The following is a 15,138-nucleotide window of genomic DNA, read 5'->3' on the forward strand; positions in this document are numbered from 1 at the left end:
TAAGTTCTTTAGGTCCTTACTACTAAATATGGTTGACAAGAAGCATGGATGTCATGTAGTAACTTGCTAGATGCAAAATCTCATACCCCCACAGACCCCTGAATCTGCAGAATCTACATTTCAACATGGTCCCCAGGTGATTCACATGCACAGTAAATTTTGAGATGCACATCTTTAGTCCATAAACCTTTCCTTCTTTGTGCTCTTAATGTGTCACTTCAAAATCAAGCAACTAAATATCTAGTATTACACATACAATACAATTATACTATGTATTTTATGGTACTTTGAATTTTTCAGAGTACTTTTAAATACACATGATCCCATTTGATTCTTTCATTATCTGCTTTAATGATACTACAGAATCATATTCTTTCTAATTGATATATGATCGAAGGGGACTGTATAGTTAGTGAGAGAGTTGGTAATCAAGAATAAGACAGCAAATTCCTAATGCAAGAATCTGATATGCCACATCACATCCTCTGAGCATAATTTATGGCAGGGGAGGGGGGATATAATAACTTCTAATGGAAATAGTTGAAAAGTAAAACAAATAAAAGTAACAGACAATAAATGGGAAAAGGTGAGCACCAGGTGCCTCCACAAAAACTACTATATGATAAGTGGTGAGAAAACAGGTTTATATGGATCTGAACTGAACTAGAAATAAGCCCTGGGACAACAATCCAATCACAAACTCTAAAGACTAACACAAAAATTATAAGCAGAAGTTATTTTTTTAATTAGACAAAGTGTAATCTAGTGAATTTTCACCTGAAACAAAACTCTCAAAAAAAATGATATATTTAGAATCAACTGCCTATTTCCTTGGTTAATAAAGACACTCTCTTCCCTGAGAACTACTATTTACACTACATACAGTGACAAAGCTTTGGGCTTTTGCCATGTCTAAATAAATAACTTTACAAAAACAAAAAGAGAAAAAATCATATAGATAATTACTCAGGATGGTGTGCAAATTGAATCCTAATTAAGCCACTTGAATATCAGAACAAATATAGCACAAAATTGTAATGTCAGTTAACATTTTATCAGTCATTACCATAAAATAAAGTGCAAATATAACCACATTATTTTAATAAGGTCATAATTAGAGCAAATTACTTCAGCACAAAATGCAAAGAGTCATAGTAAGATTTGCATGCCATTATTCCAACAGAGATGACATAAACAGATTGAGCTCACCTACAGTTAGTGCACGAACATAAAGAAACATAAATTGGGTAAATGTACAACAGTTTACTGACAGGCACTTAGGCATTTATACAACAGAATACTACACAGCAGAATTACAGTATTCTGTACAGTATACAGAATTACAGTATACAGTAGAAAGAAGGAACCCTTACCCTTCAGGACAACATGGATGGCACTGGAGAGCATTACGCTAAGTGAAATAAGCCAGGCGGCCAAAGACAAATACCATATGATCTCACCTGTAAGTGGAATCTAATGAATAAAACAAACAAATGAGTAAAAGAGAACTGGAGACATGGAAATAGGGAACAAACTGACAAGGATCAGAGGGGAAGGAGGTAGAGGGAAAAGTGGGGAAAGAAGGAGAAGGGTCTAGTCAAGGGACAGGTATACAGGACCCATGGTGATGGACATCGGGGTGGGGCTGACTGAGGGAGGGGGGTTGGGGATGGGCGAGGGAGAGCAATGGGGGAAAAACTGGGACAACTGTAATTGAACAACAACAGAAAAATAAATTTAAAAAATGTATAATGACAAATAGGAAAGCCTCAATATAGCAAAAAATGAGAGATTCGTGGTTCTCATTTTATGCTCACTTAAGCTGTATGTTTAGGATAAATTTAATAATTACCTTTGGGGGAAAAAAGAAACATACAAAGGAACTTTAGTTCTCTTTTTCTTTTTCCTAACCTTTAAAGGAAGGAGTCCTCTAAGATTATAACCTTGGAGACTTTCTCTTCTTTTGCTTCCCTTCCTTCCTTTCGGGGCCTCACCCTTCAATGTAGATAACTCTAATGCCAAACTCTCTCTGGATACCAACTGTACATTTCTAACTGCATCCTCCTCTGCACACCATATTGGCAACTGACTACCAAATCCAATAATAATTTCTACCTTCTAATTTCCCTATTGTTGTTAATGTCCTAACCCTTTCCCAGTTATCCAGGTAGTTGGAAAATCTTCAGTGGAATCCAAACCAAATCAGTTACAATCTCTGTTTAATTTTACTGCTGAAATCTCTCCCTTTCTATTCTCATGACTACTAGTTGTATATAGGCTTTGTTGATGTCTCACTGGGGCTATATTAATAACTTTCTATCTGGTCCCCACTCAATCTCCAATTCATTCCACAGTCTTGCTCCTGGCCCCAGCTGACGCTTGCTTCTCTCTCCTCTTCTCTGCGTACTACTGCTCCCTGATGCTCCTCCTTGTTACCCGTATGCTTTCTCTTTCTTAGAGTAGAGATGCCCCTACATCCCTGCTTAGTCTAGTTTCTCAACCTGTAATGCTCTCCCCAAATTCAGCTTTAAAAAGGGCCTAATATTCCCTGGCCAGTGTGGCTCAGTTTGTTGGAGCATCGTTCTGTAGCTGAAGGGTTGCGGGTTCAATTCCAGTCAGGGCACATGCCTAGGCTGCAGGTTTGATCACCGGTTCTGGCGCTGATGGGAGGCAACCAGTCAATGCTTTTCTCTGGCGTCTATGTTTCTCTCTCTCCTTTTCTCATCTCTCTAAAACCAGTAAAACAATGAATGTCCTCAGGTGAGGATAAAAATAAATTAAAAATAATAAAATAAAAATTTTTTTAAAAAGTTCTCATTTGTAACGGGCTATGATTACATCCCAAAAGATATGACTACACCGAAATTTGTGAATATTACTTTGTATAACTAAAAATGTGATTAAGTTCAGGATCATGAGTAAAGGAGCTTATCGTGGGTTATTCACATGTATCCAAAACACAGTCTCAAGTGTCCTTATGTAAGAAACCCAAGGGATAGTTGATGCTCAGAAAGACGATGGCAATGTGACCATGAAGACAGAGACTGGAGTAATGGAGACAGAGATTGGAGTGATACAGCCAACAGCCAATGGAAGGTGTGAAAGAGCTTCTCCTCTGGCCTCTGTAGAGTGTGTGGCCTCAATGACACCTTGATTTCGGACTTCTCCCTTTCAGGACTGTGACAGAATAAATTTCTACTATTTTTAAGTCACCAAGGTTGTGGTAATTTGATATGACAGTCCAAGGATACTAATATAATATCCTTATAGTCTAGTTCAAATGCCATTTTCAATTCCATGAAAGGAATTCTGACTCTCTGGGTTTGGTGATTGTCCCTAGATAGAACTGTTCCATCATTATGTTTTAACATTTACCATATTAATTAATACTACCATATTAATGGCACCACATATAGTTATATCTTGCATGAGTATATTTATAGCATATGTAACGTGATACAGCTAAACATATAAATAAGTGTGTGTACTTACATATATATGTAAAATATTATCATACATCTGGGTACATGTGCATATGTTATAATATACAGATAATATTTCTACCCCTAGATGATCTCATTTTTTTAAAATCTCAATCTTACCTAGCACAATGCCATACTAACAGAAGATGCTCTGTAAATATTTGTCAAATAAAACATGTATTCAGGTCTTCTGTGAGTTCTCTTATCAGAAAGTCCTCAAGTTCTTGATGTAATTAAAGGAGAATTTGAGATGTGACTGATTTTACTTTAGAAACACCTAAGGCCCTAAGAACTTCTTTGTTACAAGAAAAAGGGACAGGGTTCCAGAAAGTGAAGGCAATTCTAAATTTCTCTAGAAAATGCAGACTGTTCGTAAGTCACCCTGGCAGGGGCAATGTCTCCTGTGAGATTCAACATTATGATGTATTAAGGAGAAACAACATAAGCTTTGGTACTGAACCTCCATCACAGTTTCATAACCTCTTTCAAGGTGTCCTAAGTGAAGTCAGGAAATGACTCTTGTTACTACAGAGAATGTCCCAGGGAAGAGAGTTGCTCCCAGAAACCAACGTGCCTCCGGCTTCCTCCCTGGGGCTGAGATCACGGTCTGCTCCAGCAGCTCCCTGAAAGAGGATGGCTTCATTCTTAGGAAGCTATGGAAGTTTTCCTTAAAAATAGTTTCATTTTTATTAATATTTTGTAAGGAAAATAAATTGCTTTCTCTACTAAACATAGTGTTTTAAAAGGTCTGCTCTATTTTTATATGTGTTTTTCTTATTATAGGAAGTTAGAACTTCCTCTTGGTATAAGAAACACTCCAGATCAATTTCTATTGTTTGCTGGGGCTATTTTAGAAAATCATTTATTAGAGGATAAGATTTATACTAAAACCAATATCTATATTTAGCCTACATATTTCTGAACAAGCTGGAGGGAGCAAACCTGAATAGAAAGGGTTCTTGAACCAATTCTTGTAGAATAAAGTAGAAACTGTCCATCTTGTAATTATTTGATTTTAGCCTCCATGAAAATATAAAATCTGGCAGCTAATTAGACTTTAAAGATTTGGTTTAACCCATCTATTTCTGTCCTGGGAGATGTTATCTGCATTTTACAGCTACTCAAAGTTCTTTGGGGAAGAGGTATTGTGGAACCATCCCTGTGGTCATTCTGGGATGGAGGTTCCTCCTAAGTGAGCCCACTTGGCATGTTCAGCTCACAGCCTTTACTCTGCTGCATATACTCCACTGATCTCCAGTGTCTCACTGCCAAACAAGCTCCTACAGTGGAGAATCATGTCTCTCTTGCAGGTCAAGCGCCTGGCACACAGAGGATATTCAGTAAAGTACTGATGAATTAAACAAAATTCATTCCCAAAGTGCTGCTTTAAAAGCAGGAAAGAATTTGCATTTTCTTCTTTGGTTACATTATAATTTATTTGTTTACTTTTCAAATCTATTAGGGTTATTTAAGGCAGCTTAAGTTCATTTCCTTTTTCTTAAGACTAGTTTGTATTTGCATACATATTGCTTTTCGACTTCAAAGAAAGCTTTGACTGGCAACTCGGAAATAGATTTCACCCTGTCTTCCAACTTTATTTACATTCATGTTTTTACATACAGAGAAGAGATTGTTAAATAGTCAAGCTTCTCTTGAACAGGCTGCAAACTGGCTTGATGTACAACTTTGGCTTGAATGTACTCAAGTAAGATGAACATTGAAGGTTAAGATTATAAATAAAATAACAACACAAAATGGAAGAACCAAAAATTGTCAATTCTTATCACTACTTTCAGTTCAAAGTGCTAAATATATATATATAAATATAAATATACAATCATTATATTTAAGATAAAGAAGCCTCAAATCAACACAACTTTGGAAGAAAAAGGTAGACATACTGATGATACAGACTAATAAAGTGCTGGTGAAGCCACTGTTATTCTTATTATGATCTTTAGTGAGCTTGGTGATTCTTATTTCTAACAGTAGACACTAGGCATCTGTGATACTATGGAAAGAACAACAGAGAAGGGGTCAAAAAACTTGTACTTGAGTCTTGACCCTGTCATGATCCACTGTGTGATTTTAGAAAAGTAACTGTATGTTTCTATGCCATGATGTCATCAACCATAAAACAAGAGGATGGCCTAGACTACCTCAAAGAAGCCTTCCAATGCTAAAACTTAATGAGTCTATGAAGTCACCATACAGACATACTGTAGACACAGCCATAACTACTACTTGTAGTGAGATGTAATGTTTATTACATTCTGAAAAAAATGTTAAAACATGAGAAAAGAAAACCCTGATAAACACCTTAATACAGGGATCTAAATGCCTTATAGTTTATTAGGGGCTAAGAGCTACACATACAGTAAATATTTAATCTTCACAATCACTTCATAATATAGGTGTTTTTGTTTTGTTTTTAATTCCTGAAGCCTAAGAGGAGTTGAGTAATTTCCCAAGAATACATAGCTAGCAAGTCGTGGGATCAAGATTTCAGCTGAGGTCTTGCTACCTTTAAATATTACTCCATACAGCCGCTCATCAGGCCTGATTTTCCTCTTGTGTTCATGAATTTCATTAACCTCTGTTGGTATAAATTAGCTGCTCTATTTTACAATAAATGGGTCTCTTTCAGAATTTTTTTTTCTATACACACATTGGAAACCCTGTCTCCTGACACAGATGAAACAGTGCTGTATTAATCAATTTAAAGTGCCAGTTAAAATGGGAATTCAACATTTTATTTTAGCTTAAGATATATAAATGTGCATTCCTGTGACCAAGTACTGATGAAGTATGAAGATTTTTTTCTTTGAGTGTGTCTCAAACTAATAAAATTATTTGTAATCTTTCTTGCATAAGCCATGTCATTGACTTATCCATAATTTCCAGTTTCTCTGTTTTGAAAGTAGAGAAAAATTTAAAGACACATGTGAAGCCATTTATACATGGAGCCCTTTATGTTTTTTACGTTAATTTTATTTTCACTCCTTGTTGAATAGTTAAGTTGTCTCACTTATACCTAACTCAATATAGTTTTTAACAACACACTATTGAAGTTTGGATGAAATGTTCAATTAAATAGTATTTGAAAAAAACCTGTCTTTCTTAATACTCATGTTTTCTTGTCACACAATAAACTAATTATGGAATTACATTAAAATTTACAACAGGAAGACATATTTGAGAACAAAACATAGCAGAGCTTTAGAATAAATATATATGATAGATGATAGGTAGATAGGTAGACAGATAATTTCACTGGTAGAAGCAGTAATGAATGCATACAAGGGAAGTTACACAAGGGCATTGCCGTCACTGAGGTGTCAGCCAGCCAGAATGCATTAAATTAAGCAACACTGAAAGGAAAAGAAATCAACAGAGACAGGAGAGAAGGGGGGGGGCAGGGAAAGGGAAGGGAAGGGGAAAGTCAAGGAACATATAGTAAGGACTCATGGACAAAACCAAAGGGGAAGAGCTGAGGGAGGGAAGGTGGGAGGGGGCAAGGGAAAGAGGTGGGGGGGAGGCAGAGACAAGTGTATTTAAAAAGTAAATAAATAAATAAAAAAAATAAAAAAAAAGACTAGACTGTGTGGTTAATCCAACTCTTGGGGTAACAGATCTCTTGCCATATTAATTTATTGATATGGTTGCCTCACATTACTTACTTTCACATTATCTTCAGAGAAAATCTCCAATGACTATCAATAACTACCTCAATACCAAGGAATGATCCAGATTTTGTGGGGGGCTGATACTATTTGGGACACTCTCTGTAAGAAAAAGAATACCAAATTATAAATATAAAATTAGATTACAGGGCCTTAGAATGGAGAAAGAGGACCAGAAACTTATGCTTCTTTGCTTCAAAGTCAGTTCACCATTGCTACCCACAGACACTTTCCTCTTTCTACAAGTCTGAGTTTCACCTAAGTTACATTTGGCTGATGTATATTCAATCATTTGGCAAATATTTGGTGAGCACCTCCTACAATACCAGGTACTATTCTAGGAGCCAGGGTACAGAAGGGAATAAAAGAGATGAAGTCTCTATCCTAACAGAGCTTAGATTCCTGGGAGACAACGGAATATACACAAATAAAAAGGAATGATGTAATTTCAGGTAGAGAGAAGTGAAAATTGTATGCAGGGCATGTTAAAAGAGTAATTGTTTGTAAAACCACTTCTTCACTGCAAACGAGAAATGCCTTATGAATAAAAGGTTTTCAACAACAAAGGAACCATGCTGTGTTCTGACACACAAGAGTTGCTGAAGAGATTCTGAGTTCCTGGAGTAGTTCCTTCCGTAGAACATCCTTTCCCATTGATCTTGGGTGTTTGTTTTAAAAACTAGGCACACTGTGCTGAGCTCCTTCCTGGAATGAGACATTAAAATAGGCAGCTAAGGTTAAGCCCTCCACTAAAAGAATTAAGTTTTACAGCAATGAAAGTTTCACAAGGCATCATTACATGTGAACCTCCCTCAGGTGCATAGTGCAATGAGATGTTTCTAAAGTCAGTTAAGGAAAAATAAGACACTCTTACAAACATTGCTTAACAGAATGCTTTGGAGTCCCCAACTTATAAGCAAATTAAAAGCATTGTGTAACACATTACTTAATTAAATTACATTAAAATTTACAATAGGAAGATATATAAGCCCATGCCTATAAACACCAAATCAAAAGCTTGGTAGAAACATGTCACTTCACAAAAGTAGGAATAATTTATGCTGTTATAATAATTTTTATTAATCATCAATTCTAGGCACAGAGTAAGTGGTGGATCTGAAATATTAAAATGCAGGAACAGTTTCATAACATTTAGTTTTTCTAAAAATGCATACTTGAAAATTAAACTGTCTAAGACCTCAAAATTGAAGGAGGCATGAGTTATTCAATAGAACTCTGTATCAAATATATAATAGGTTAAACCACCTAAACACATGGCATGATTTTGTTTTTCACAAATTTTTACTGATTGGCCAGAAAGAGTAATTTTTTAAAGAAAAATGGTTAAATGATAAAAGAATGTTATCATTACCGAAGTCAAATAAAGTTATAAATAAAAAGAAAAACCAATGCTGGTTAAACACAGCTTTTTTCCATGCATGGAAGAGAAATGAAGTACCAGCTGCTGTTTTCATAAGAACATTGTCAAATATCAGAAATTTTGCACCTGGCATATAAACTGAGTAGCCTTGTTGACTGGCTGTGAGTTTATTAGATGACTGTAATTAAAAAGAAAATCAAGAGAATACATGAAAGTAACCAGATGCATCAATTGTATCAATGTTTATATAACAAGAAAACAAAATATAAACTGCCTAAAACTTGCCCATGCTAGGTTATTAATAGCCCTAAAAAGTGACTCAGTGAATTTCAACAAATTGCAAGAAAGAGCTAGAGAAACAGCTTTTATAAATTAAATATTTTATGTTGGAAAAAAAAATGAAAACTTGTGCTGGTCAAGATAAATAATTTTGAAATATTGTGCTGTCCAAATTTGCAATGACAAGCCAAATGTGGGGTTACTGAATATTTGAAAAGTAGCTAGTCTAAAATAGAATGTGTTGTAAGTGTAAAATGCATATCATATTTTTAAGACTTAGTATGATAAAAAGAATATAAAAAGAAATTATTTTTCAAAAAGTATTTCTTAAACATTGCAACGATAATATTTGGATGTAGGCTTAAATAAAATATATTACTGAAATTAATTTCATGACATTCATTTTATTTTTTTGTGTGGTTACTAAATTTTTTAAAATAACATTGGCTTGCATTATGTTTCTACTGGACAATCATGGCCTGCAGTGGCAAGAGAAGGTTCAATTTCAGCTCGGGAAACTGGGTTCAGAAACTCACCTGGAATTCACTGATCCTTTCCTAAACTCCAAATTTCCAACAATCCTCATATTTGAAAATATTTGCTCTCGTATATCTCTTCTCTGTTTCATCACCTAATATATAATACCACTACTGCACTGACACATATATAAATAATATCAGCATACTCTCTACACTAATAAGTACTTTGTGGAAGGTAGTTATTATCACATAATTATCCTATGCTCAACTGACAAATTAATTATTATCCATCACTTTAACATTTTGCCCAAGAATCTAGTATAGAAAATGACACAGTGGACTCATAGCAAAAGGTTGTGGAATAAACAAATAAAGTTATGAGCCAACAAATGCATAAATGAAATATCTGGGTTAAGGAAAATTTTTTAAAATCACTGAAAATATAATGAAATAGTATCATTGCTTCTTAAAATAATATCAGGACTTAATTTTATCTAGAAAAATAGATAAAATTTGAAGCCAGAATTTTCTACATATTCTGATATAGAATTAAGGCCAAAGTAAGTCTTGTCTTATTAGAAAATTTTCAAAGGCAGAGACCTAAATCCACCACTACACTATCAATATAGATTTACTGGTCAATGGAATTTTATAAATAGTTAGAAAGTTGGGCTTAACAAATTAGGCAATTCCATCCTTCACATCAAAGACCCTTTATTAGTTTTCTGTCAGTGCTGTAATGTACCACATCACCAAAAACATATTGTCTTAAAACAATACACATGTATACTTTTACAGTTACAGGAAGCCTGAAGTCTAAAATCAGTTCAATGAACCAAAATCAAAGCATTGGCAGAGTCATGCTCCCTCTGGATGCCCTAGGTGAAAGTCTGTTCCCTGCTTCTTCCAGTCTATGGTGGCTGCTGGCATTCCTTGGCTTGTGGCCACATCACTTAAATCTCTGCTTTTGTGGTGACATTGCCCTCTCGTCCTCTACCTGGGTCAGATCTCCTTTGGTCTCTCTCCCATCAGGACACCCAGACGACCCATGATAATCTCCTCATATAAAGATCCTCAGCTAGATCACACCTGCAAAGTCTTTACTATATAAGGTGGCATGTAGAGGAGCTGGAATTAGGACATATAATCTCTGAGGACCAGTACTCGGCCAAGGACATACCCTAATACATAGATTTCTACTTTGCACTAAAACATTCACTTAAAATTGCCATATTTGCACATCACTTTGGATAAGCACAACCAGAATTTTTTAATGTGGTAATTATGTAGCCAATGCACACCCATAATTGTTCACTGTTTCACATCTTGGTAGTGAGGTGAAGGTTTCACTTTCCTATAGCTTAATATACTCACCATTCTGCCCCACCATCTCCTAAAAATTTCAGAAACCACAATATTCTAAAAGGATGATTTCTCACTTTTCATATCATAATAATGCTTTTGTTTCCAAAAAATAACTTATTTTTGATTAACTCATTCACCTGGCAATTAATAAACAGTTTCTAGGAACTCTGTGCAAGTCTAGACTGGCCAACTAGCTGGTCCTGGACAAAAAGGAAATTTTCAACCAATGACTACGCACATGAACATGTTGTTCAGGAAATGATTTTTTTCTCATCAATGTTTCTAAATTGGATTTTCAAAAATTTTACACATGCACACAAACTGGATGTGTGAAGGGTACAAAGCAATAAAATGATCATGTAAAATTTTCAATATATTTTAATTATATCTAAAATGTATTGATATCATATAGCCTAGAATAATTGTATAATAATGATTATCATTATTCTTAATTTTTAATACATTTGGGAAATATGAAAGTTCCCTAGTTTAATTTACATTCCCAGACAATAAAAGGAGGGAAAAAATGACACACAAGCTGTTTTTTTCTCTACTGCCATCCAGTGATCAAATAATCATATTGCATATCACATAAAAATTAAGTCATATTGGGTTGGTAGGTGAGCTCACATATTTATTTTTATGGTTCCGGAATATTTAGACATATCTGAACACACAAAAGATGAAATTTAGAAAATGAGACTCATGGTTCCGCAATTAAAAGTTTCTTTTCTGCTCAAGTTTTAATTAGTATAATAATAGTAATAGCTAATAAGAGATTTGTCTTTTAATCTTGAAATAATACTGTGCTAAACTATACCTTAACCAATATCATTTTTTGACAGGGAGCTTGGAGGGGAAAAGAAGTGGTCTAGGTTTACTTAGAAGTCAATACAACAGGCCCTGACTAGATGGCTAGCACAGAGGGAGCAAGGGGCAGTTAAAGGTGACTTCCAGTTATATGGTTAGGTAGATGGCAGTTAGGTAGAATGCAAGAGCAGTTAGGAAGTAATTATAATAATTCAGGGTAGAAATGATGAGGGCTCAGATATTTATTTGTTCATTTCTTCATATACATCAAGAATCTGCTACGCATCAGTCACTCTCTTAGCTGTTAGCACTGGTACATTTTTTTTTATTTTTTACCAAAAATGTTGAGATAAATTCTTTAAAAAATTATTTATTTTGCTTTTACATTTACTTTTACTGATATCACTTTTTAACTAAATAATATAGTAGATGATTTATTATTATAATTTCACCTACAGGATGGAGTTAAATAAAAACCTCAAACTAGAGACTAAGCTGTGTGGTTCTTGGGCGGGTGACACACCCCCTACCTCTCTTGAAGCCGGCCTGGTACCTTCCTCTCGCCCTCCAGGGAAATCCACTAGCCACACCTTCTCAGCTTCTGTTGGGCTCACCATGCTGAGTTTTGTCTTCTCCTGGCAGAAGTTGTATGCTCTAGAACAGGGACAATTGTTCCTTTGAATGACCTACTGGAGGAGAGCTCTCCCTTCACATGGCCAAATCTTGGTCTGTTTGGGCCTGATTAACTCTGCTGGCCTCATCCTGACAGATCCTTGGGACCTTGCCCCAACACAAAAGTGTGTGAGCAACCAGACTGTGGCAGCTAGATGTAGTAAATTAGCTGAGTAGCCTCAGATCCAACACTGCATTGAATTTGAACCTGCATCAATCTGGTGAACATCAGTCACCCCTACCTGGTGACTAACTGAGAACCTACCTCATACAACTAGAGTACCAACAGAGGCTTTTTCAGTGACTGAGTCTAACAGGCAGCAAGCAGGCAGGTGGAGGCCTGCAGAGGAGCATCTCGGGGTGCCTTAGGACTTCTGCCGACCTGCCCCTGGGCCTGGTGCTGGTAAAAGCGGGCTTTGGGGCACAGCTTAGTCCTTAAGGCCCAGCAGAGGCAGCCACAGACTGTGGATGGCTGATAGTCCCAAGCGGGTTGCTCAGGAGCAGTCACAGGCAGTGCCTGGTATTATTTTACACCAGAGTTCCTCCCAAGAGGCCAAGAATCAACACACCCAGTGGGCGGCTTCAGATAACATTAGAGCAGGATCCAATAAACCTCACAAGTAGCAAATACAAAGGAAGATCTCGGCAGGCACCAGGTATGCTGAGGCAAATTCCACCTCACGTGGTCAGTACCTGCACAGCAGCTTGCACACCAGGTTGAGGCTGAACCTCACATTCAGCTAGCCTGATGGTCCATCCCATGCAAGAATGGGCCAAGAGCAGTCAAGGCTCAATTATACCAGGAGGGCCCACATAACCCACACAAGGAGACTGCACCACTGGACCTCACAAGGCACCTACTACATTAGACCACCCCACCAAAACTCGGAGTCATAGCAGATATACCTAACACATATAAACAAACACAAAGAAGCAGCCAAAATGGGGAAACAAAGAAACATGTCCCAAATGAAAGAACAGGAAAAATCTCCAGAAGAACTGAACGAAAAGGAAGCAAGCAATTTATCAAATATAGAGTTAAAGTAATCGTTATAATGATGCTCAAAATAATGTAGAAACCATAAAAAGAACCAATCAGAAATGAAGAATACAATATCTGAAAGAATACACAGAAGGGAATAAACAGTGAGTTGGATAAAGAAGAGATTCAAATCAGTGACTTGGAAGACAAGGTAGGAAAAAACCCCCAATCAGAGCAACAAAAAGAAAAAAAATAATTTAAAAAGAAGGATAGTTTAAGGGGCTTTTGGGACAACATGAAGAATAAGAAGATCTGCATCACAGGAGCACCAGAAAGAAAAAGGAAGAGCAAGGGATCAGTAACTTATTTGAAAAAAATTATGACTGTAAACTTCCCTAACCTAGTGAAGGAAAAAGACACACAAGTGCAGGAAGTATGGAAAGTACAAACCTGATGAATCCAAAGAGGCTCACACTAAAACACATTATAGTTAAAGTGGCTAAGTTTAAAGACAAAGAGAAAATCTTAACAGCAGGAAAAGAAACACAAGTTACCCACAAGTGAGTTCCCATAAGACTGTCAGCTGATTTCTCAACAGAAAAAAATTCAGGCCAGAAGGGACTAGCATGAAATATTCAAAGTGATGAAAGGCAAGGGCCTAAAACCAAGACTGCTTTATACAGCCAGGCTATCATTTCAAATTGAAGAAGAAATAGAGCTTCCCATAGAAGAAAAAGCAGGAGAAGTTTGTTACCACCAAAACACTATTAAAAGAAATGTTAAAATGCCTTCTTGAAGAAGAAGAAGAAGTAGACAAAGAAGAAAAAGAATAATAGAACATAGTTAAAAGAATAAAATGGCAATAAATACGTACCTATCAATAATTATGTTGAATGTAAATGGCTTGACTGCTCTAATCAAAAGACAGTGGGTAGCTGAATGAATAAGAGAACCAGACCCACAAATATGCTATTTACAAGAGATACACCTCAAAACAAAAGATACACATAAATTAAAAGTAAAGGCATTGAAAAAGATATTTCATGGAAATGGAAATAAATAAGCTGAGGTAGCAATACTTAGAGCTCACAAATAGACTTTAAAACAAAGTCTATAGTAAAAAGCAAAGAAGGGCACTCTATAATGATAAAGAGAGCAATCCAACAGGAAGATGTAACCCTTGTCAACATTTATGTGCCCAGGAAAAGAACACGAAAGTGTGTAAAACAAGTATTGATAGACATAAGAGGAGAAATTTATAGCAATACAGTCATACTAGGGTATTTTAATACCATGTTGAAATCAATGGATAGATCTTCAAGACAGGAAATCAGCAAAGAAATGGAAGCCTTAAATGACACACTAGATCAGATGGATTTAAATGACATCTTCAGAGCATTTCACCTAAAAATAGCAGAGTATACATTCTTTTCAAGTGCACAGAAAATATTTTCTTGGATAGACCACATTTTAGGCTACAAGGCAAGTGTCAATAAAGTTAGGAAGATTGAAATTATATCCTGCACCCTATTAGACCATAATTTTATGAAACTAGAATTCAATCACAAGCATAAAACTAAAACAAAAACACATACACACACACACACACACACACACACAAGAAAACATGGAAGTTAAATAGCATGTTACTAAACAATGAATGAGTTAACAATGAGATCAAGGAAGAAATCAAAAGAAACCTTAAAATAAATAAAGATAGGAACAAAACAACCCCATATCTACAGGGCACAGCTAAAGCAGCCCCGAGAGAGAAATTTATAGCATTACAGGCCTACCTCAAGAAACAAGAAAAATCTCAAATAAACAATTTGATTTTACACTTAAAAGAACTATATAAGAAAAAGTACAACAAATAAAGCCGACAGTGATGAGAAAGAAGAAAACAATAAAAATCAGAGCAGAAATAAATGAAATAGAATCTAAATAAAATATCGATAAAACCAAGGACCAGCTCTTTGAAAAGATGAACAGGATTAATAAACCT

At 35.8% G+C, this 15,138-nt stretch overlaps 1 protein-coding gene across 2 annotated transcripts in view; it reads right to left on the reverse strand.

Moving 5' to 3' along the window:
- PDGFD (platelet derived growth factor D) overlaps positions 1–15,138 on the reverse strand; it is a 237,661-nt gene that overhangs the window by 207,766 nt on the left and 14,757 nt on the right. The window lies entirely within an intron of this gene.

This window comes from Pteronotus mesoamericanus, unplaced genomic scaffold, assembly GCF_021234165.1.
Source record: "Pteronotus mesoamericanus isolate MK-2021 breed Mesoamerican mustached bat unplaced genomic scaffold, CSHL_Meso_final scaffold_36, whole genome shotgun sequence".
In the NCBI taxonomy this organism is placed as follows: Eukaryota; Metazoa; Chordata; class Mammalia; order Chiroptera; family Mormoopidae; genus Pteronotus; species Pteronotus mesoamericanus.